This window comes from Somniosus microcephalus, chromosome 7 (assembly GCF_052327205.1).
Source record: "Somniosus microcephalus isolate GS21.2 chromosome 7, FLI_Smic_1.0, whole genome shotgun sequence".
NCBI classification, from domain to species: Eukaryota; Metazoa; Chordata; class Chondrichthyes; order Squaliformes; family Somniosidae; genus Somniosus; species Somniosus microcephalus.
This window is the reverse complement of record NC_140993.1, coordinates 39,548,120-39,571,058: the sequence shown is the minus strand read 5'-3', so window position 1 is coordinate 39,571,058 and position 22,939 is coordinate 39,548,120.

The following is a 22,939-nucleotide window of genomic DNA, read 5'->3' as shown; positions in this document are numbered from 1 at the left end:
TGTCCATGAGGGTCCTGACGTTCCAGGTCACGAGCTTCATTTTAAAGGGTGGAAGATGACTGTGCGTGAATTCTTTTAACGTGGGGTGGCCGTTGCACACCAGCCATCACACGGGCTTGACAGAGCAAGGTCTTGGTCCAATGGCAAGGGCGTCCAAGACGAGTGGAAACCAAGTTCTGCCAGCATACCTGTAGCCCACCTCCACAAGAGATTCTACTCTGCCGGTGGCTGTTCAAGTCACTATTGCCCGTAACTTTTATATCATGGGGTCTTTCTGGGCTGACACTGAGGACATCTATAACAAAGCCAAACATCGATAAGGTGCCACACAAGAGGCTATTAAACAAAATTAGGGCTCATGGGATTGGGGGTAATATACTCACATGGATTGAGGATTGGTTAACGGACAGAAAACAGAGAGTAGGAATAAACGGGTCATTTTCGGGTTGGCAGGCTGTAATTAGTGGGGCACCGCAAGGATCAGTGCTTGGGCCTCAGCTATTCCCAATCTGTATCAATGATTTGGATGAGGGGACCAAATGTAATATATCCAAGTTTGCTGAGGTTACAAATGTAGGTGAGAATGTAAGTTGTGAGAAGGATGCAACGAGGCTTCAAGGGGATATAGACAGGCTAAGTGAGTGGGCAAGAACATGGCAAATGGAATATAATGTGGAGAAACGTGAAGTTATCCACTTTGGTAGGAAAAATAAAAAAGCAGAGTATTTTTTAAATGGTGAGAGATTGGGAAATGTTGGTGTTCAGAGGGACCTGGGTGTCCTTGTACATGCATCACTGCAGGTACAGCGGGCAATTAGGAAAGCAAATGTTGGCATTTATTACAAGAGGATTTGAGTATAAGAGTAAAGATGTCTTACTGCAATTATATACCACACCTGGAGTATTGTGTACAGTTTTGGTCTCCTTACCTAAGGAAGGAGATACTTGTCATAGAGGGAGTGCAACGAAGGTTCAACAGACTGATTCCTGGGATGCGGGGGGATTGTCCTATGAGGAGAGATTGAGTAGACTAGGCCTATATTCTCTAGAGTTTAGAAGAATGAGAGGTGATCTCATTGAGACATACAACATTTTTAGAGGGCTTAACAGGGTAGATGCAGGGAGGATATTTCCCTGGTTGGGGAGTCTAGAACCAGGGGTCACAGTCTCAGAATAAGGGGTCGGCCATTCAGGACTGAGATGAGGAGAAATTTCTTCACTCGGAGGGTGGTGAATCTTTGGAATTCTCTACCCCAGAGGGCTGTGGAGGCTCAGTCACTGAGTATATTCAAAACAGAGGTAGATAAGTTTTTGGATATTAAAGGAATCAAGGGATATGGGGATAGTGCAGGAAAGTAGAGTTGAGGTAAAAGATCAGTCATGATCTTTTTGAATGGCAGAGCAGGCTTGAGGGGCTGAATGGCCTACTCCTGCTCCTATTTCTTATGTACTTATGTTCTTAACTGTGCACAGATATAGCAGCAAGTCACGATCCATTGTTCTAACACACTATTAAGTTAATCAGAAGTACAAAAGCAAAATACTGTGGATGCTGGAAATCTGGAATAAAAACAGAAAATGCTGTTTATTATTATTATTAATAATTTCATCAGCAACTTCAGGGGCAACCAGTGCACTGTAACTTTACTGTGTGTCAAACTTTCCCCAAGAAACAAAGAAGGAACTTGCATATAAAATGTCTTTTACAACATCAGGACATCCCAAAGTGCTTTACAGCCAATGAAGTACTTTTGAAGTTGTGTTTATAATGTAGGCAAATGTGGCAGCCAATTTGCATACAACTTGGTCCATCAAACAGCACTGAGATAATGACCACAAAATCTGTATAATTTTTAGTGTTGTTGGTTAAATGCTAAGTATTGGCCAGGACACCAGGAGCACTCCCCTGATCTTCTTTGAATACGTTCACCTGAGAGGATAGACGGGACCTCGGTTTAATGCCTCTTCTGAAAGATACACCTCCGACAGTCCAACACTCCCTCAGTATTGCACCAAAGTGTCAGGCTAGATTATGTGCTCAAGTCTCTGGAGTGGAAATCATAAGGTCAGAAGTGGGGATGTTCGCTGATGATTGCACACTGTTCAGCACCATTCGAGACTCGTCAGATACTGACGCAGTCCGTGTCCATATGCAGCAAGACCTGGACAACATTCAGACTTGGGCTGACAAGTGGCAAGTGGCAAGTAACATTCGCACCACACAAGTGCCAGGCAATGACCATCTCCAACAAGCGAGACCCTAACCATCTCCCCTTGACATTCAATGGCATTACCATCGCTGAATCCCCCACTATCAACATCCTGGGGGTTACCATTGATCAGAAACTGAACTGGACCAGCCATATAAATACTGTGGCTACAAGAGCAGGCCAGAGGCTGGGAATTCTGCGGCGAGTGTCTCACCTCCTGACTCCCCAAAGCCTTTCCACCATCTACAAGGCACAAGTCAGGAGTGTGATGGAATACTCTCCACTTGCCTGGATGAGTGCAGCTCCAACAACAGTCAAGAAGCTCGACACCATTCAGGATAAAGCAGCTCGCTTGATTGGCACTCCATCCACCACCTTCAACATTCACTCCCTCCACCACCGGCACACTGTGGCTGCAGTGTGTACCATCTACAAGATGCACTGCAGCAACTCGCCAAAGCTCCTTCAACAGCACCTTCCAAACCCGCGACCTCTACCACTTAGAAGGACAAGGGCAGCAGACGCATGGGAACATCACCACCTACAAGTTCCCCTCCAAGCCACACACCATCCTGACTTGGACCTGTATTGCCGTTCCTTCACTGTCGCTGGGCCAAAATCCTGGAACTCCCTTCCTAACAGCATTGTGGGTGTACCTACACCATATGGACTACAGCGGTTCAAGAAGGCGGCTCACCACCATCTTCTCAAGGGCAATTAGGGATGGGCAGTAAATGCAGGCCTAGCCAGCGACGCCCACATCCCATCAATGAATTAAAAAAATAAAAATTTCATGACCTTCTGAGTCAGAGGCGAGAATGCTATCACTGAGCCATGGCTGATGGTCTAAAGAGCTCCTTCATCAATGGATATGTCAACAGGAAAAACTGCTGCAATGCCTTTATTTTAAGGAACTCAACAGTGCAAGCACTTGAATTCCAAGAGCATGTCTGTGGATGCCTGTCCTTGGAGATAAAGGGGGAGAAATTTGTGTGGTTTGCGCCACACATTAGCGCCATGAGATGGCACTAAAACGCCGTTGACAGCTCTAATGACAGCTGATGCCAGTTCCAGTGCCGCACGCCATATCGGTGTTGCCAGCAGTGCTGCCGCTAAACTCAATTACCAGGGACCTCACCATCACGGAGATCGGTGATGTCAGTGAGTGTGCAACGCTCACTGGCCGTCCAATCTCCCAAATTCGTTACAGCCACTTACCTTAACAGCAGCACAGAACAACGATAGGGTGAACTGTCATCTACCAGCAGGAAGCCGGCTGCAGCAGCGGTATTTAAAGGAACCATCCCCAATCTAACATGGTTCTGCAGTTTTAGTGGCTGTTTGCTACTTCCTGCAACTGCAACAGTTTTCCTTAGTTATTTCAAGTTTTTTGGTGACAGAGAGTGTTGATTCAAGTGCAGAAATCACTCATTACTTGTTAAAGTCTTCTGCTCACAACACTTCCTCACAGTCATGGGGTCTGTGGGATTGCGGGATTACCTCAGGAGAACGACAAGGCAGAGGAGGATGAGGAGGTGGAGGATGAAGAGGAGGAGGACAAGGGGGTGGAGGACAAGGAGGGGGAGGACGAGGAGGGGAGGACGAGGAGGGGAGGACGAGGAGGAGGATGAGGAGGAGGAGGACGAGGAGGTGGAGGATGAGGAGGTGGAGGACGAGGAGGAGGAGGACAAGGAGGAGGAGGACAAGGAGGAGGAGGACAAGGAGGTGGATGACGAGGATATGGAGGATGAGGAGGTGGAGGACAAGGAGGACGAGGGGGTGGAGGACGAGGAGGACGAGGAGGTGGAGGACGAGGAGGTGGCGGACGAGGAGGTGGAGGACGAGGAGGTGGAGGACGAGGAGGTGGAGGACGAGGAGGTGGAGGACGAGGAGGTGGAGGACGAGGAGGTGGAGGACGAGGAGGTGGAGGACAAGGAGGTGGAGGACAAGGAGGTGGAGGACAAGGAGGTGGAGGACAAGGAGGTAGAGGACAAGGAGGTAGAGGACAAGGAGGTAGAGGGTGAGGAGGATGAGGAGGAGGAGGGCGAGGAGGGGGAGAAACAGAAGGGAGGGCAGAGGCAGTGAGACAATAAGCCTTCTGGACTGACTGTCCGTGACCTGCTCATCAGACTCCAATTTGTATGAATGAAACTCCAGATCCCCGTAGTTCACCACATCCTCATTATGCAATCCCTGTGTCATGCCGTATCACAGTGTCTCCCTGGGCACAAAACTGAAATGAGAGAGACCACACAATATTCCAAACACAATTAATATCTATAAACATATCTCACATATCACATGAATTCTAATAACTAATGACTGTTGTGCCTGCCATAGTTGAATAGCTGTCATTCTGTGCAAGGTGTGAGATGTGGGTGTGAGAGTTGCTAGGCAAAGATTGTTGGTGGGTGAGTGCTGGGGGTGTGGTGCATTGAGCAGCGTGTGATGTTTGTGGTACAGATGGTGGTATGTAGCATTTGTTGAAGCCTTCACTCACCCTGACCACCCGTGTGAGCTTGTTAAACTTCTTCCTGCACTGTGTGTGGGTCCTGGGGACCACAGTGCTGCCCGTGATGTGGTGTGCCACCTCCCTCCACATAGCCCAGCAGACTTATAGTGAGGGCCCCCTGCCAGTTGACGGGTGCAGGACCGTCCGCCTTCCCTCAATCGCTAAAACCAATGCCTCGAATACTTAATCAGAAATCCTCCAGGCTCTCTCCCTGGTGCGGCAATCTGCCATCAGGATTTGTAAATAAGTGCTCCTTCTCCTTGTCCATCTTATGGTGGGTGAGGCAGCTGCACACCCAACAATACTGAGAATGAAGTGCTGCAGCATCAACGAACCTTCCCTTTAAATAGTGAAAAAAGCGTGTGGCAATCATTACGTGAGTTTAGACTGCCCCCGATATTGGTCCATCTTTTCAGTGTAACGCCAATGAGCTTGGGTTTTTAGATGAGAAATTTTAATGAGGAGTGAGCAGGAATTTGGCGTGCGGCCTAGACGATTTTCAACTGCCGCTACTTAACCATTTTTAGTCTAAACACTGCCCATTTCTTGGAATAATGAATTTCTAGCCTTTTATTCTCTATAGACTTGGCTGATGACATCAATGTACTTTCCCAGGACTCCATCTGAAATATATTGCAATGTGGTCATTCATCCACCAGAATCATCTCTGATTACACGTCAAACATGTCGAAGGTATGCTTCAGGTTCCTAGATAGATCTGATGGTGGTGATCGGGGCACTAGCAAAAAGGAAAATAGCACCCATTCGGGATACCGTCCCACCGAATTTCAAATTTTTTGATTCCGTCTCCTGGCCAGAAGCCGGCCAGATTGGGGAAATCGCCAAGTGGAGGTGGGATCACGGGGCGGGTGGGGGAAGCTGCGGACAGGGAGGGAGGGATCGCGAAGGGAGAGATCATGGGGAAGGAAGTCCAAGAGATCGCGGGGGGTCGGGGGTCTGAAGATCGTGGGGAGGGAGGCTGATCACATAGGTTTGCCTGCTTGAGGGCCCAGGGGAAGCACCCCTACTCATCCTAGCCCACAAACAGTGCTAGAAAATGTACTTACCTGCTGGATCTGGCAGCTCCTGCCTCCCTTCAGCTGCCGGGGGTCCCGAGCCCTGGGAAACCCGGCCCACAGCCGTTAAATTCGAATTGATGATACAATATGAGGCACGCAGTGTTAAAATTACCCACTTCACCTTTCTAAATCACTCAACATATCTCCGTGCTTTTTGGCGGTCTGCTTCCAAAGTTGCTTACATCTTCTGTTAACCTTCTATCTTTTCTAGAAATCATTTAAGCACTTTCTTGGAAATCCTCTCCAATCTTCTGAATTAAGGATGGCTAAATCATGACTTTACGTATAAATCATGACTTTACGCATAAATCATGACTTTACGCATCTTAATTGGTACTGAGATAATCCCACTTGAAGTACAGAAACATTAATGCCCAATCAAGAGGTTTAATTCTGTCACATGGGCCCTGATATTGACAGGGGCGGGTTTTTCCAAGCAGGGTGGAGCAGCTCTGGTTGGGTCCCCGCAAGATGTGGAATTTTGACAGCGTGGGTCTTTTTTTTCCAACAGGATCCCCGACCGGAAGTCAGCTAGGCTCCCAGGCAGGTGGGGAGTAACTGGTTCTCGGTGTGTGCTAAGTTAACTGACCCCATCCAAGCTGGCAGTAAGGGTGCTACAATGGCCCTCCATACCATAGGTTAGGGGAATGAAAAGTCAGCCAGGGTCACTGTCCTGGTGAGGTGGCGCCGAGGGCACATGGCACCTTTTTTTAAAGTCGTTTATGGGATCTGGGCATCACTGGCAAGGCCAGCATTTATTGCCCATCCCTAATTGCCCTTGAGAAGGTGGTGGTGAGCCGCCTTCTTGAACCGCTGCAGTCCGTGTGTTGAAGGTACTCCCACAGTGCTGTTAGGGAGGGAGTTCCAGGATTTTGACCCAGCGACGATGAAGGATCGGTGACATACTTCTAAGTCAGGATGGTGTGTGACTTGGAAGGAAACTTGGAGGTGGTGGTGTTCCCATGCACCTGCTGCCCTTGTCCTTCTAGGTGGAAGAGGTCGCGGGTTTGGGAGGTGCTGCCGAAGAAGCCTTGGCAAGTTGCTGCAGTGCATCTTGTAGATGGTACACACTGCAGCCATGGTACATAGGTGGTGGAGGGAGTGAATTTTTAAGGTGGTGGATGGGGTGCCAATCAAGTGGGCTGCTTTGTCTTGGATGGTGTCGAGCTTCCTGAGTGTTTTTGGAGCTGCATTCATCCAGGCAATTGGCAAGTATTCCATCACACTCCTTACTTGTGCCTTGTAGATGGTGGAAAGGCATTGGAGAGTCAGGAGGTGAGATACTTGTCACAGAATACCTAGAATAATTGCTATCTAGAGACTCCTGCTACAGTGTGCATGTGCAGGGATGTCAGCTGAGGTTGGGATCAGACTTACCTGTGATGTTTCTCTTTGTTGAAGAGGCAATTGACAATCTCTGTGTGTACTCACGGATGAAGAAACATAGAAGATAGGAGCAGGAGTAGACCATTCGGCCCCTGGAGCCTGCTCCGGCATTCAATGCGATCATGGCTGATCATCCAAATTCAGTACCCTGTCCCTGCTTTCTCCCCATACCCCTTGATCCCCTTAGCCTTAAGAAATATATCTAACTCCTTCTTGAATATATTTAATGAATTGGCCTCAACTGTCTTCTGTGGTAGAAAATTCCACAGGTTCACCACTCTCTGGGTGAAGAAATTCCTCCACATCTCAGTCCTAAATGGCTTACCCCTTATCCTTAGACTGTGACCCCTGGTTCTGGAATCCCCCGCCATCAGGAACAGCCTTCCTGCATCTAGTCTGTCTAGTCCTGTTAGAATTTTATAAATTTCAATGAGATCCCCTCTCATTCTTCTAAACTCTAGCGAATATAAGCCTAATCGACCCAGTCTCTTGTCATACGTCATTCCTGCCATCCCAAGTATCAGTCTGGTGAATCTTCGCTGCACTCCCTCCATGGCAAGAACATCCTTCCTCAGATAAGGCGACCAAAACTGCACACAATACTCAAGGTGTGGTCTCACCAAGGCCCTGTAGAACTGCAGCAAGACATCCTTGCTCCTGTACACGAATCCTCTTGCTATAAAGGCCAGCATACCGTTTGCCTTCTTAACCGCCTGCTGCACCTGCATGCTTACCTTCAGCGACTGGTGCACAAGGACACCCAGGTCTCGTTGCACTTCCCCTTTTCCCAATCTATTGCCGTTCAGATAATAATCTGCCTTCCTGTTTTTGCCACCAAAGTGGATAACCTCGCATTTATCCACATTATACTGCATCTGCCATATCGCCCAACCTGTCCAAATTGTACTGGAGTTTCTCTGCATCCTCCTCACAGCACACACACCCACCCAGCTTTGTGTCTTCTGCAAACTTGCAGATATTACATCTAGTTCCCTCGTCTAGATCATTAATATATATTGTGAATAACTGGGGTCCTAGCACCGATCTCTGTGGTACCCCACTAGTCACTGCCTTCCACTCAGAAGAAGACCCGTTTATTCCAACTCTTTGCTTCCTGTCTGCCAACCAGTTTTCTATCCAAGTCAGTACCTTACCCCCAATCCCATGTGCTTTAACTTTGCACGCTAGTCTCTTATGGGAGACCTTATCGAAAGCCTTCTGAAAGTCCAAATACACCACATCCACTGTGTGGTGTATGTGCCTTTAAGAGCCCCTGTGTACTGTAGTGCCGGTAGTGGCCACTTGGGCTATATAAGCCTGTATAGTGTCTTGTATCTTTTAGTTCACCTCCAGACTTTGTTCAGTAAACACCTGTTAAACCAACTCCTGCATTCCGTGTCTCCATTAACACACGGATACAACAGTGGCGACGAATTGGAAACGGACTTACCTGCAATTCGGCAGCACCTCAAGGACATCCATTCCTCAGACGAAAGTCGAAAAAAAAAAGGAAAAAAACTGTGGTTTCACCAGCTAGCTGGGCTGGTGGCAGGTACTGCAATAATCCTTCCTGGGCAGCGGGGCCGAGCAGCGAAGGCGGAGGCAAACAGAGACGGAGGGTGGAGCACTCGGGAGACGGCCAGCGCTGCAAAGCAGGTTGGCGTTCGGACCAAGCAGAGGGAGGGAAAAGTCCCAGAGAGTCCAACGGGAACGAGTATCCAACTATTAAAAATATCTGTATATATAAAAACCGCGGAGAACAGCGTTGTCAGCAGCAGCAGCGGCAGGAAAGCGCGGGAGGCGCCATTTTTTCTCGGCAGGGAAGAAAGGAAAGCGCGGGAGGCGCCATTTTTTTTTCAGGATGCCTAAGACTGGCAATATTACTGCTTTTGATAGTGATGTAGAGGATTGGACCACATATGTGGAAAGAGTGGAGGTATATTGCACAGCGAATGAAATAGAGGATGATAAAAAGGCATCGGTACTTCTAAATCTAATGGGCGCAAGGACATACGGGCTGTTATGAAACTTAATCACTCCAGCCAAACCGATGGACAAGAATTTTAAGGAGATTGTTGATACCCTACAGGAGCACTTAAACCCAACACCGCTGCTAATAGCGGAACGATTCAAATTCTTCCAGAGGAATCAGCACAAGAATGAAAGTAACGCTGATTACCTCACCGAATAAAGGAAGCTGTCAAAGCACTGCCAATTCGGGGCAGGACTGGCAGATTCTCTTCGAGTCAAATTCGTCTGCGGTCTCCTAAGTGAAGGAACACAGAAAAGGCTACTTTCTGAGAAAAATTTAACACTGGACAAGGCTTTCAGTGGAGCTGTATCATACGAAGCAGCAGCAAGAGGATCTGCAGAGATACAGCAAAAGCCACAGGACTTCGGCACCCATGAAATAACATAGGGTTTCGAGAGATGTTATCGCTGCGGCAGATCCACCCATGACCAGAGGGACTGCTGGTTCAAGGACAAAGCATGCAGGCAATGCGGAAAGATGGGACACATTGCATGTGTGTGCCAATCTGGAAACAAAAAAATCCACTGACAGAAAAAAAATCAATAAGGAAAAGTACAGAAAGGTACAAATGATGACGGACAGTAGCTCCGAAGACCAGAAGAATGATAGCGACTCCGGAAACAAGAGACTAAGCTGTCTCAAATTACATAATGTAATTGCCAAAGAAGATTACCAGACCATTTGGGTTACCCTCATGATAGCGGGGTCCCCAGTTAAAATGGAGCTAGATACAGGATCAGCTCTGACCGTCATAAGTCGACGGGATTATGAGCGGCTATTTCCGCATATACCTTTGAAAGACACATCCATTATCTTGAAAACATATACGGGGCAGAAAGTATACCCCAGAGGGAAAATAAGGGTGCCTGTTGTATACAACAGCAAGGAAATACAGAAGTTGTATTTATACGTTCTGCAAGATGGTGGTTCACCGCTGTTAGGATGTGAATGGATCAGGAAGATACGTTTAGACTGGCACTCCATTCAGGCACTGACGGTGACCAGTAAGAAAAAAAATGATGATGACGTCATACCTGAACGATTAAAAGACATCTTGGCCAACGCCAAAGAAGTGTTTCAACAGGAACTAGGAACCTTGAAAGGCGTCACCGCCTCAATAAAAGTGGAAGATGCGGCAATTCCCAAGTTTTTTAAGGCAAGGCCGGTGCCATACACAATTCGTCCAGCAGTCGAGGCAGAGCTGGAGAATTTGGAAAAGGCAAGCGTGTTATCCAAGATAGATTGGAGCGAGCGGGCAACACCCATCGTCCCGGTCATGAAGAAAACATTGAATAATGATAAATCTGAAGAACAGAGAAAAATTCGCATCTGTGGAGACTTCAAGGTGACTGTAAACCCGGTCCTTCACACGGTACAGTATCCTCTTCCGAGGATAGAAGATATTTTCACCTCACTATCCGGAGGGAAACGTTTCACCAAAATTGACTTGGCACAGGCATATCTACAGATGAAGATTGAGGAGGCCTCTAAAAAGTATCTCACGATAAACACACACAAAGGCCTGTACCAGTACAATCGACTGGTTTTCGGAGTAGCATCAGCTCCAGCTATCTGGCAAAGAGCTATGGAGCAAGTCCTGCAAGGGATTCCAGGGACTCAATGCTACCTAGACGACATCTTTGTAACAGGAGAAAACGACAACGAGCACCTTGCCAATTTGGAGCAGGTGCTCACTAAGCTGAGAGAACGGGGCCTACGAGCAAATCACCCCAAGTGCGAATTTTTCCAGAAACAAATATCATATTGTGGCCACATAATTAACGAAGAAGGGTTGCATAAGTCACCTGAAAAAATTGAAGCGGTCATAAAAGCCCCAGCACCTGAAAATGTCTCACAATTAAGGTCGTTCCTGGGATTGATAAATTACTATCATAAATTTTTACCGAACTTGTCAACTGTTCTGCACCCTCTTAATGAACTGCTACAAACAGGAGTAATTTGGAAATGGAGCGAAGACTGTAAACGTGCCTTCCATAAATGCAAAGGCTTGATCACGTCCAAGGAAGTTTTGGCTCATTACAACCCATCACTGCCAATCAGACTGGCATGCGATGCATCCCCTTATGGCGTAGGAGCGGTATTATCGCATAAATTCCCTGATGGCTCGGAGCGGCCGATAGCTTTTGCGTCACACTCATTGAACTCAGCTGAGCGTAACTATGCCCAGATCGACAGGGAAGCACTCAGCCTGATATGGGGAGTGAAGAAATTCAACCATTACCTACACGGACAAAAATTTACCTTGTTGACTGACCATCAACCCCTCGTCTCCATATTCAACCCTAAAAAGGGTGTTCCCATTATGACAGCGCAAAGGTTACAGAGGTGGTCCCTTTTCCTAGGGGCACACCAATATGACATAGAATACAAAGGATCAAAACAGCATGGAAATGCTGACGGTTTATCGCGTCTACCGTTGCCAGCGGTAGAAGAGGCACCTACAGTGGACCCAGTGGAGATGTTCCACTCAACCATAGTGGAATGTCTACTAGTAACAAATTCTACCATTGAAAAGGAAACGAGAAATGACCCGACTCTCTCACGAGTCTACGATTTAACGGTGAAGGGATGGCCCACACATGGCGAACCACTGTTGCCAGCATTCTCGCAAAGAAGAGAACAGCTGTCAGTGTGCCGAGGAACCTTGATGTGTGGATTCAGAGTGGTGATTCCACCCAAACTCCAGGATAAAGTGCTAAAGGAGCTTCACGAGGGGCATCTGGGTGGAGTGAAAATGAAGAACCTAGCCAGAGCGTTTGTGTGGTGGCCAGGTATCGGTGGAGACATCGAAGAAATGACCAAGGGCTGTCTAGGATGCCAGAAGGTCCAAAACGCCCCACCACAAGCCCATCTACATCCATGGGAGTGGCCCTCATCTCCATGGCAAAGGGTACACATTGACTTTGCTGGTCCATTTATGGACTCAATGTTCTTAATCACGGTTGATGCACACTCCAAGTGGCCGGAGGTAATAAAGATTTCCTCCACCACCACGGAAAAAACCATCACAGTATTAAGGACCATATTTGTCAGGAATGGACTGCCTGTACAGATCTGTTATGATAATGGACCGCAATTTGTGTCTGAAGAATTCAGGAAGTTCTTAAAAAACAATGGGGTTAAGCACTGCCCGTCTGCCCCATACCATCCCGCCACCAATGGATTGGCTGAAAGGTTTGTCCAGACCTTCAAGAAGGCCATAAAGGCCATGGGTAATGAAGACAAAAAAATACAGCATAAGGTAGATAACTTCTTGTTTGCATACAGGAATGCAACACATGTGGTTACAAACCAAACTCCCGCCATGATGTTTTTCAATAGAAGACTAAGATGCCGGCTGGATTTGATCAAGCCAAACATCAGAAGGGACGTAGAGAACCGGCAATTTCAAGGCATGATAGGTCAACAAGTTTTGGCCCGGGACTACCGTACCGAGAAATGGCAGCCTGGAACTATTTGCACACGACTAGGACCGCTGATGTATACCGTGGACATTGGAGAAAGCATAATAAGGCACCATGCTGACCAGATCATAGAGTCATCCGAAAAGGGACAACCTACACCACAACTCTATACGCCTAATGATGAAGCAGAGATACCCATAGTATCTACCTCCGATCCAGTGATACTGGAACCAGATGAACCCAACACTGGCATTCAAGCCGAATCGACCTTGCCAAAAGAACCTACTACACCACCGAAAACTACTACACAACTGAGGCATTATCCGGACCGAGTCAGGAAGCCTCCAGAGAGACTAACTTATAATTGATTAACTGCAGCAAATGTGTAGATTATTGTTCTTGTAAACATGTTAATTAATGATTACTTAAAATGTTATGTACTGGTTGTCTAGAGGGGGAGGAATTGTGGTGTATGTGCCTTTAAGAGCCCCTGTGTACTGTAGTGCCGGTAGTGGCCACTCGGGCTATATAAGCCTGTATAGTGTCTTGTATCTTTTAGTTCACCTCCAGACTTTGTTCAGTAAACACCTGTTAAACCAACTCCTGCATTCCGTGTCTCCATTAACACACGGATACAACACACTGGTTCTCCCTTATCTATTCTACCAGTTACATCCTCAAAAAATTCCAGTAGATTAGTCAAGCATGATTTACCTTTTGTAAATCCATGTTGACTTTGTCCGATCCTGTCACTGTTTTCCAAGTGCTCTGCTATTACATCTTTTATAATGGACTCCAGCATTTTCCCCACTACCGATGTCAGACTTACTGGTCTATAATTCCCCATTTTTTCTCTACCACCTTTTTTAAATAGTGGGGTTACATTAGCTACCCTCCAATCCATGGGAACTGTTCCAGAGTCTATAGAATTTTGGAAGATGACCAGCATTGCATTTACTATTTCTAGGGCCACTTCCTTAAGTACCCTAGGATGTAGATTATCAGGCCCTGGGGATTTATCGGCCTTCCATCCCGTCAATTTCCCTAACACCATTTCCCTACAAATACTGGTTTCATTCAGTTCCTCCATCTCATTAGACCCTATGTTCCCCGACATCTCTGGGAGTTTATTTGTGTCCTCCTTTTTGAAGACAGAACCAAAGTATGTATTTAATTGGTCTGCCATGTCTTTGTTCCCCATTATAAATTCCCCTGATTCTGACTGCAAGGGACCTACGCTTGACTTTACCAATCTTTTTCTCTTCACTTATCTATAGAATGACCACATCATTTTTGAGATGGGATTCACTGTAATACAAGGCATCACAGGATCACAGTGGAAAAGTAAATCTCAATTGTAAAATATTTGCTGGTGTGCTCAATGTCTCAGTTAAACAGGGACTAATGAATCGATGCTGGCTTGTCAAAACAATAATGCGGGTGAAGAGAAACAGCAGCACCAAGTGGTTAACTTCCACCAGCATTAAATGGGAGGAAATTCTCCATCACAAATGGACTTTTTTTCTAAATCTAATTCATTGCAAAGTTATTTATCTGCTTATTTATTTGTGCATTCGTGTTGATCAGGATGAGGGATGACAGTTCTGGGGACTGAAACAATTTCCCACTTTGCATCTGCTGGCAGCATCAATCATTACTAAGCAAGATATAGCTTGGAGAAAATCTAATGCAGCGGTCTCTCTACACTACCGTGTGAAGCACCTAAATCCCCAAGCTCTGAAAAACAGTCACTTATTCATTTGGATTTTTCTTGTTATCCACATTCCTATCTTCCTGTGATCTTTGTGAAGTGGAATGGCTGTGAATTAAGGCCAATTGGGCAACACTTAGAGGTAGATTTGTGAAGCAAACACATGCCTGCTTCAACAACTCCTTTCACTGAGGATCTTAATTTGGTACTTAGCTATCAGAGTGAGGAGACTTCTGTCTTGCAAGATGAATACAAAACTAGGTCGCTAAAGAGAAAGGACCATGTTGATTATTGTTTGTGACAGTTTAATGCCACACTGTTGCTGGGTGCTGAGCGTACATGCATAAAGTGAATTGCAATTTCTGTTTTAAAGAAAAGCAAAATAGCTTGTTACAATTGTAGTGCCTGGCAGACATTTTAACATCCTGGGACAGCAATAGTTTCATCAAATAAGTTAATGCATAAATATAGAAAGAAAAATTTACATTTTTATAGCGCCTTTCACGACCACTGGTCATCCCAAAGCGCTTTACAGCCAATGAGGTACTTTTGGAAGTGTAGCCACTGTTGTAATGTGGGAAATGCAGCAGCCAATTTGCGCACAGCAAGCTCCCACAAATGGCAAAGTGATAATGACCAGATCATCTGTTTTCGTGGTGTTGATTGAGGGATAAATGTTGGCCAGGACACCGGGGAGAACGCCCCCTGCTCTTCAAAAAGGGTAGAATGAAACAATGGAGTAGAAATTTGGGTTGGGCAGGTAGCGCTAAATGGGTGGTATCGGATTGGCCGCCCGTTATATGCCCCACCTGATATTCAATCTCATTGAGTGTATGGCGCACCTAATAGGCGGCGGATGCGATACCACCTGTTTTGAACTACGGCCCAAGACAAATTTCTACCCTAATATCTCTTACGGTAGTGATGCGTTCAGGGCTTTATATCCATATAGTTAAAGTTTTGTGTCCAGTGCGCTTCCAACACACTTCAAAATACCACACATGCAAGTTGTATATCACATTGTCCATCTTCTTCTTCTTCTTCTTCTTCAGCATTCCCTCTGAACCAGGGATGACTTGCTTCCACACTAGAAAGTAGTTCTCAGGTGACTGATGAGTCCAATGTGGGACCTACAGCCTCTGTCACAGGTGGGGCAGACGGTGGTTGAAGGGGTGGGTGGGTGGGGTGCTTGGGTTGACGTGCACTCCTTCCACTGTTTGCGCTTGGCTTCCACTTGCTCCCAGCGAAGAGACTCGAGGTGTTCGGCGCCTTCCCGGATGCTTCTCCTCCACTTTGTGCGGTCTTAGCAATGATGTTTCATAACATTGCTCATGCTAAGTTATGCTTAAGTGTGACATCCGAAGTGTGATAGCTAAAGTGTCCCAAGAATGTGAACTATTCTTTCATGTTTCAGATCTTCCTGATCTTCCTCTCCTTCACCGACCTAGTGTGTGGTACAGGAAGCAATCCGAAGATTTCCACCACTGAAGTCTTGTTTTTCATTCAAGCATTTAACTCCTTAAATGCACTTCTATCTGCATCATTGATTCCAAGTTGGACCCCAGCTTTTGACTGCTTTCCCACCCTTTCTAAAAGTGTTTCCACCTACTGCATGGTGTCCTTCATTTCAGCACCAGGGAGGCAACATACCATTCAGGTATCCCAATTGCAAATGCAACAAAGGCTGTCTATTCCCCTGACTATGGAATCCCCCACAACCACCACTCTTCTATTCTTGTAAGCTAACTGCCTTTCACCCCACTGCGTAGTCCCTTGCTCCACAATACCGCAATGTTGCTTAGGACTCCCCTCCTCTGAATCAGTATCACTGTCCATCTGATACTTGTCCAACAGTGAGTATTTATTGGGCATTTCCAGTAACTCAGGCCTTCCTTGCACCTGTGAGCCCTTTCTTCCCCTGCTGATGGTTATCCACTTCATAGAAATGTACACCACAGAAGAGGCCGTTCAACCCATCGTGCCTGTGCCAGCTTATGGGAAGAGCCATCCAATTAGTCCCACTCCCCCGCTCTTTCCCCATAGCCCTGTGATTTCTCTCTGTCTACATTATCCCTGTGCACTGAACGGTTGAGCACTGTTTCTTGGGTGGCAAACAATGGCAGAAAAAAAGGATTTCGTTAATGGGAAACAAACAGAATCAATTTTTTACTAATTTTTGTCTCTGAGCACTGCCGTTGGAGATCTCTATATTATTGATACATGCGCATCACATGGTTTAACATCCCTGTTGTTATCAAACAGAACATCCTTTGACTTACCATCTGCAACATTACAGGAGATTTGCTCGAATAATTTAAGACACATTTTACAGAGATTATGGAAACTCCTGAATACAAAACACCCATCACTATATTGTGTGGCTCATTTTGTAGTGCTACTGGATCACATGACTCACAATGCAGTGTTTGAACACTGGAGTCATTCCATTTTCAGTGTCAACCGAACTTTGCCAGACTTGACTTTATTTTGTATTTTATATGTATAAATAGAGAAAGCAAGGCAAAAAATTATTTTTTTCAAATAAAATATTTATGTTAATATATATTAATGTTGTATTTACCCATATATTGTGACAGCAGCACATTGCCACAGAAATACATTATTAATCTTTACTTTATTATTCAGTAGTACCTCTTCTCATTTCAGCAAAACAAATAAAACCTTAACCTTCAAGGCAATCATCAAGGTTAATTCAACATAATGGATGTTATGTCGAAGCACTTTTTTTCAGCCAAAGATTCATGGTGTAGGGCCAGTGAACATTTCTGACAGGACGAGAGGACCTGTGGCAACGGCAGTAAAATGGTGACCATAAATAAGACTGGAGTGTTTTACGTAGTAACAATTTGAAGTGAATTATCAGGGGAAGATTTTCCTTTCCTTGCATCTGGGCTTATTGAATCGCCTGGGGCACTGTGCATGGTCCATGTATAGGAAATTGACAGCCACCTTAAATTTTGGTTACTGCCACAGTCAGTCTTGGGCTTGAAATACATGAGCCACTGCAGACGAGATTCATGGCTTTCATATTCAGTTGAATAGACAGGACAATCTTACCGTGCAAGTACATTTTTATTTGCAAAGCCTGTAAAGAGCAGATGCCCTTCAGTTGAGTGCTGTTTGGCACGCTGGCGTGCTTTGCTCTTCAGATGGTCCATTAAGAATAAAGGAATTTTCAGCTGCGATTTACTGCCAACTCTAGTTAGATGGTTTCAGCGGATATCCTCTGTGCCTTTAAGCTGATGTTTGCTTCGCTGTTTTATTTGATTGAGATATTTTGATTTCCTTTGTTCTTAGTCAAACTTAAAAGGGTCTATTCCAGGGAACATGCTTACAGTTCACCAGTTTTTCTAAAGCATAAAGCTCCATAGACAACTAACCCCATGTAAAATTATTGTTATGGGTTCCTTTTTTGGGACCAATTTTTCTAAGAATCTTAGCATCTGTTTATATATTACAACAATACAGTGTTGTAGTGGATTGACATTAGCATAGAGTAGGTGGCCCTCATCACGTTTCTAATCTACAAAAATTTGGACTGTCAAGAGGGAGAGATGGGTTTTATCTCTAGCCAATTAAATGGCTTGTTACTCGGAGACCAATGCTACACTCTGGAGCCCTAGTTAGTGACACTGTTGAGAAAACCCCTGAACAGTGGAAGGATATAAATACAATGACGCTGATGCCTGCACCCAAATTTTGGTAGATTCGGCTTTGTGGACAGATCAGCACAGAGGACCAGGAAGGTTATCACGTAATCTTGGCAGAGCAGAAGGTAGAAATGGACAATGTTAATGTACAGCCAGCAAGACTTATGTATAGTCATTAACTGACAGGACTTTTACTTAAAATCAAATGTGGGACTATATGAACATTCCTATGGCCCTCTTCATAACATACTGACCCAATGAATAACATGCACTGTCTAATTACCAATGCCTACCCTACCGCCGCTCCCTGTATCCTATCACATGTAACATTATTATGTGTCTTTTGATAATAAATATATTATCAGTATGTTCCAAAGATCTGCATAGTTCTTCAATGTTTACTTGTTCAGTGCTTGCCCTTGGTGACGGTTTACGGTAATGTGTCATCACAGAATCATAGAAAATTACAGCACGGAAGGAGGCCATTTCAGCCCATCGTGTCCGCGCCGGTCAACAAAGGGCTATCCAGCCTAATCCCACTTCCCAGCTCTTGGTCCATAGCCCTGCAGGTTAGAGCATCCCAAGTGCACATCCAAGTACTTTTTAAATGTGTAAGAAGTCACACAACACCAGGTTATAGTCCAACAGCTTTATTTGAAATCACAAGCTTTCGGAGCGCTGCTCCTTCTTCAGGTGAAGCGCTCCACGAGCTTGTGATTTCAAATAAAGCCTTTCAGGCAGTGAGTTCCAGACCCCACAACCCTCTGGGTGAAGAAATTTCCCCTCAAATCCCCTCTAAACCTTCCTCCAATTACTTTAAATCTGTGCCCCCTGGTGTTTGACCCCTCTGCTAAGGGAAATAGGTCCTTTCTATCCACTTTATCTATGCCCCTCATAATTTTATATACTATCTATGCCCCTCTTAAATGTATAATCTTATACATTTACACCCTGATCTTGTGTTCCTTCTAAGTGCTACACCAGTGGAATAATTGTGGTGTCTCACTGCTGCAGCTCCTCAAGGTGGACTTTGTGTTATGACTGTGGCACTATGCCTCTTGTACTGGGACTCGAGATGGCCCTGTAACTATTGCCAGCACTTTGAGCTCCTGCACTGGCTGGTCGTCGCTGCCTACTGACCGGCACTCAGCCCTCTGGGACAGCCTGGTCGGGCCAAAAAACAGCTGCTTCATCCATACCTTCACCTACCATGCCCCAGCTTCTGGGCAACCCTTTTGGATATCCAGAGACCTATGTGGGAACAGAGCCATGGCCCCCACTTGGGAGACTGAAGCCTGCCATCAAAGTTCTCTCAAGCTGATCCCCTAGCAATTTGGAGTCAGAAGTGAGAGCACCATGTAAATGGGAAGCCCTGATTTCATTAACAGTACTCACAGCTTTGGCAAGAAAAATTGAGGCTGTGCATTGGGCTCTCTGTCCATGGGAGCTCTGCTACAGATGGATGTTAAGTTGCCCTTAGCTGAATGGTGGATTACAGATTTCCAAAGCATTCCTGCACAGATGTTAAATAAATGCAAGCTCTTGTTGTTTGAGATGGCAACTGGCTGCGCAGCCCATTCAATTTTTCACGCATAAGAACAAAAGAAATAGGAGCAGGAGCAGGCCATTCGGCCCCTCAAGCCTGCTCCGCCATTCAATAAGATCATGGCTGATCTTCAACCTCAACTCCACTTTCCTGCACTATTCCTATATCCCTTGATTCCCTTAATATCCAAAAATCTATTGATCTCTGTCTTGAATATACTCAACGACTGAGCCTCCACAGCCCTCTGGGGTAGAGAATTCCAAAGATTCACAACCCTCTGAGTGAAGAAATTTCTCCTCATCTCAGTCCTAAATGGCTGACCCCTTATTCTGAGACTGTGACCCCAGGTTCTAGACTCCCCAGCCAAGGGAAACTTTCTCCCGCATCTACCCTGTCAAGCCCTTTAAAAATGTTATATGTTTCAATGAGATCACCTCTCATTCGTCTAAACTCTAGAGAATATAGGCCTAGTCTACTCAATCTCTCCTCATAGGACAATCCCCCCATCCTGGGAATCAGTCTGGTGAACCTTCGTTGGACTCCCTCTATGGCAGGTATCTCCTTCCTTAGGTAAGGAGACCAAATCTGTACACAATACTTCAGGTGTGGTCTCACCAGGGCCCTATATAATTGCAGTAAGACATCTTTACTCTTATACTCAAATCCTCTTGTAATAAAGGCCAACATACCATTTTCTTTCCTAATTGCTTACTGTACCTGCATGTTAACTTTCACTGATTCATGTACAAGGACACCCAAGTCCCTCTGAACACCAACATTTCACAATCCCTCACCCTTTAAAAAATACTCTGCTTTTCTATTTTCCTTCCAAAGTGGATAACTTCACATTTCTCCACATTATATTCCATTTGCCACTCCGGATCTGGTTTGATGACACCATTGCCCACCCAGTAGCCAAGGATGTTGACTGATGGTACTGATTTCACAGATTTGGACTCATTTAAGGTTAAGTTGTGATGACGGAGAACGTCAAGAAATTTCTGGAGGTTGGCATCATGCTCCTTCTGGTCATGACCAGCAATGGTGATATTATCCAGATATGGAAAACTGTCCGTTAAGTTCTCCTGTTTGACTAGGCTGCCCATTGCCCATTGAAAGACGGCCACCCCATTGGTGACCCCAAATGGAAGGCGACAAACCTGGTAAAGCTGACAATTGGCCTCAAAGGCCGTACACTTTTTGTCAGAGTCCTTTAATGGTACTTGATGGTATGCACTCTTTAAGCCAAAAGTTGAAAATACCCTGTAGTTGGCAAGGTTATTGACCATGTCATCGATGCGTGGTAGTGGGTAGGCATCCAGGTCGGTATACTGGTTAATAGTTTGCGAGTAATCGATGCAAAGACGTTTCTTGTGTTGCTTCGGAGGATTTTTAACAACAACGGCTTGAGCCCGCCAGGAAGATGAACATGGCTCAATGATACCGTCAGCTAGGTGAGACATTTCTGCCTCAATAAAGGATAGATCATCTTGGCTGAAACGTCATGATTTAGTGACTATGGGCTTACATCGGGGGAAAACATTGGCAAACAAGGAGGGCTCGTCGAGCAAAGCCGCCGAAAGCGCACAAAACAGTACTTTGGAAATAGTAAGCTCCAGCTTTGACCCTCCAAACTCGAAAGTGAGTCTTTTGTGTTGTTTCTGGAAATCCTGTCCCAGGAGCACATCACTGCATCAGCTTTTGAGCACCCCAAGCCGGTTGGAAAAATAAGTGCAGCCATTGAGAATAAGGTCAACAAGACAAAAGCCGGAAGAGTTGGTGGTCAGTGTTGTCAGAGTCATTACAATTTCCCTGTCTGATGGATGGGTAAATACGCAGTTTTAACTTAATGACAGCCCGCTCACTGATGAAGCTGTCAGAGCTACATGAGTCGATTAATGCACTCAAAATGTGTCCATTTACCGAAACCCTCGTGGCTGCATGGCTTTGGGGAAAAACAGCTGTAACACTAGTAGTGGCTCTTGGGGGAGTAGCAGTTTTATAGATAGCAGCTATAACACTAGTAATCGCTCTTGGGGGAGGAGCAGTTTTATAGATAGCAGCTGTAACACTAGTAGTGGCTCTTGGGGGAGGAGCAGTTTTATAGATAGCAGCTGCAACACTAGTAGAGGCTCTTGACCAGCATACTTTAGAAAAGTGACCTTTCTTACTGCAATGATTGCAGGTTGCATTCTGAGCAGGACAAAATTTCCTATAATGGAATGCACCTCCACAGAAGAAACACTTCTTTTTAGATTGCCAAATGCTGCTAGGGTAGGGTGAGCCTGAGGCTTACCAGGGGAGTCACTAAAAGTAGTAGCAGCAGTCCGTGCATATGGTAAAAAATAGGCATCTGAATTTTTTTTTAAGCTAAGTCCAGAGAATATGCCTGGTTATAGGCAGCTTGTAACCCGAGGGTTTTATTCTCCAACAGACGCTGGCGTATAAGGGGAGAAACAATTCCATTAATAAAAGAGTCACAAATTAATTCCTCCCAGTACTGCTCAGCTGAGACAGCTTTAAGGTTACAATCTTTGCTGAACCTGCGAAGCTCTTGAAGGAATTCGTCAAGTGATACCCCGGGTTGTTGTCGAGTTGTGGCCAGTAGGTGCCGAGCAAAAATTTTGTTTGGGGCCTTAACATATAGTTGCTGTAGTGTTTGGATGGCGGAGTCATAGTCTACACAGTCTTCGATAAAGTCAAACACATGAGGGGATACATAATTGGCAAGCATTCGTAACTTATTAGGAACATTCTCACCACACTCCTCGAGGAAGTTGCTGAAGGTACGATACCAGTGTTTCCATACCTTAGCAGCTTTACGTTAATTCGGGTCCAGGTCGAGACGGGCGGGTCTGAGTAGTTTCTCCATGATGGATTGATTACTACGTCCGAGTTCCCTTCTACAGTTTGAATCGTAGCTGTCTGTTCACAAATCACTCAGAGCGTGGAGCGGGTTGCAGTTGATTAAATTGACATAAGAAAACTACTGGGCACTTGGTCTGAGTATTAAACAAGGCTTTAATCAACTGTTTTTCAACATGGCGATCTAGTTGTGTCCTTCACTAGTTCCTGTTAAAGAATGTCCTGAGCAAGCTGGGCACATGCCCAAGTATTAATACTCTTCCTGGACAGCGCCACCAGCAGGCCGCCCAGTATTACTTCATAAGTAATTTCCACATGAATGACAAGATTCATGTCAGTCCCTTCATCCAAATCGTTGATATAGATTGTGAATAGCTGAGGCCCAAGCACTGATCCCTGCAGTACCCCACTAGTTACAGCCTGCCAACCCGAAAATGGCCCGTTTATTCCTACTCTCTGTTTTCTATCTGTTAACCAATCCTCAATCTATGCTAGTATATTA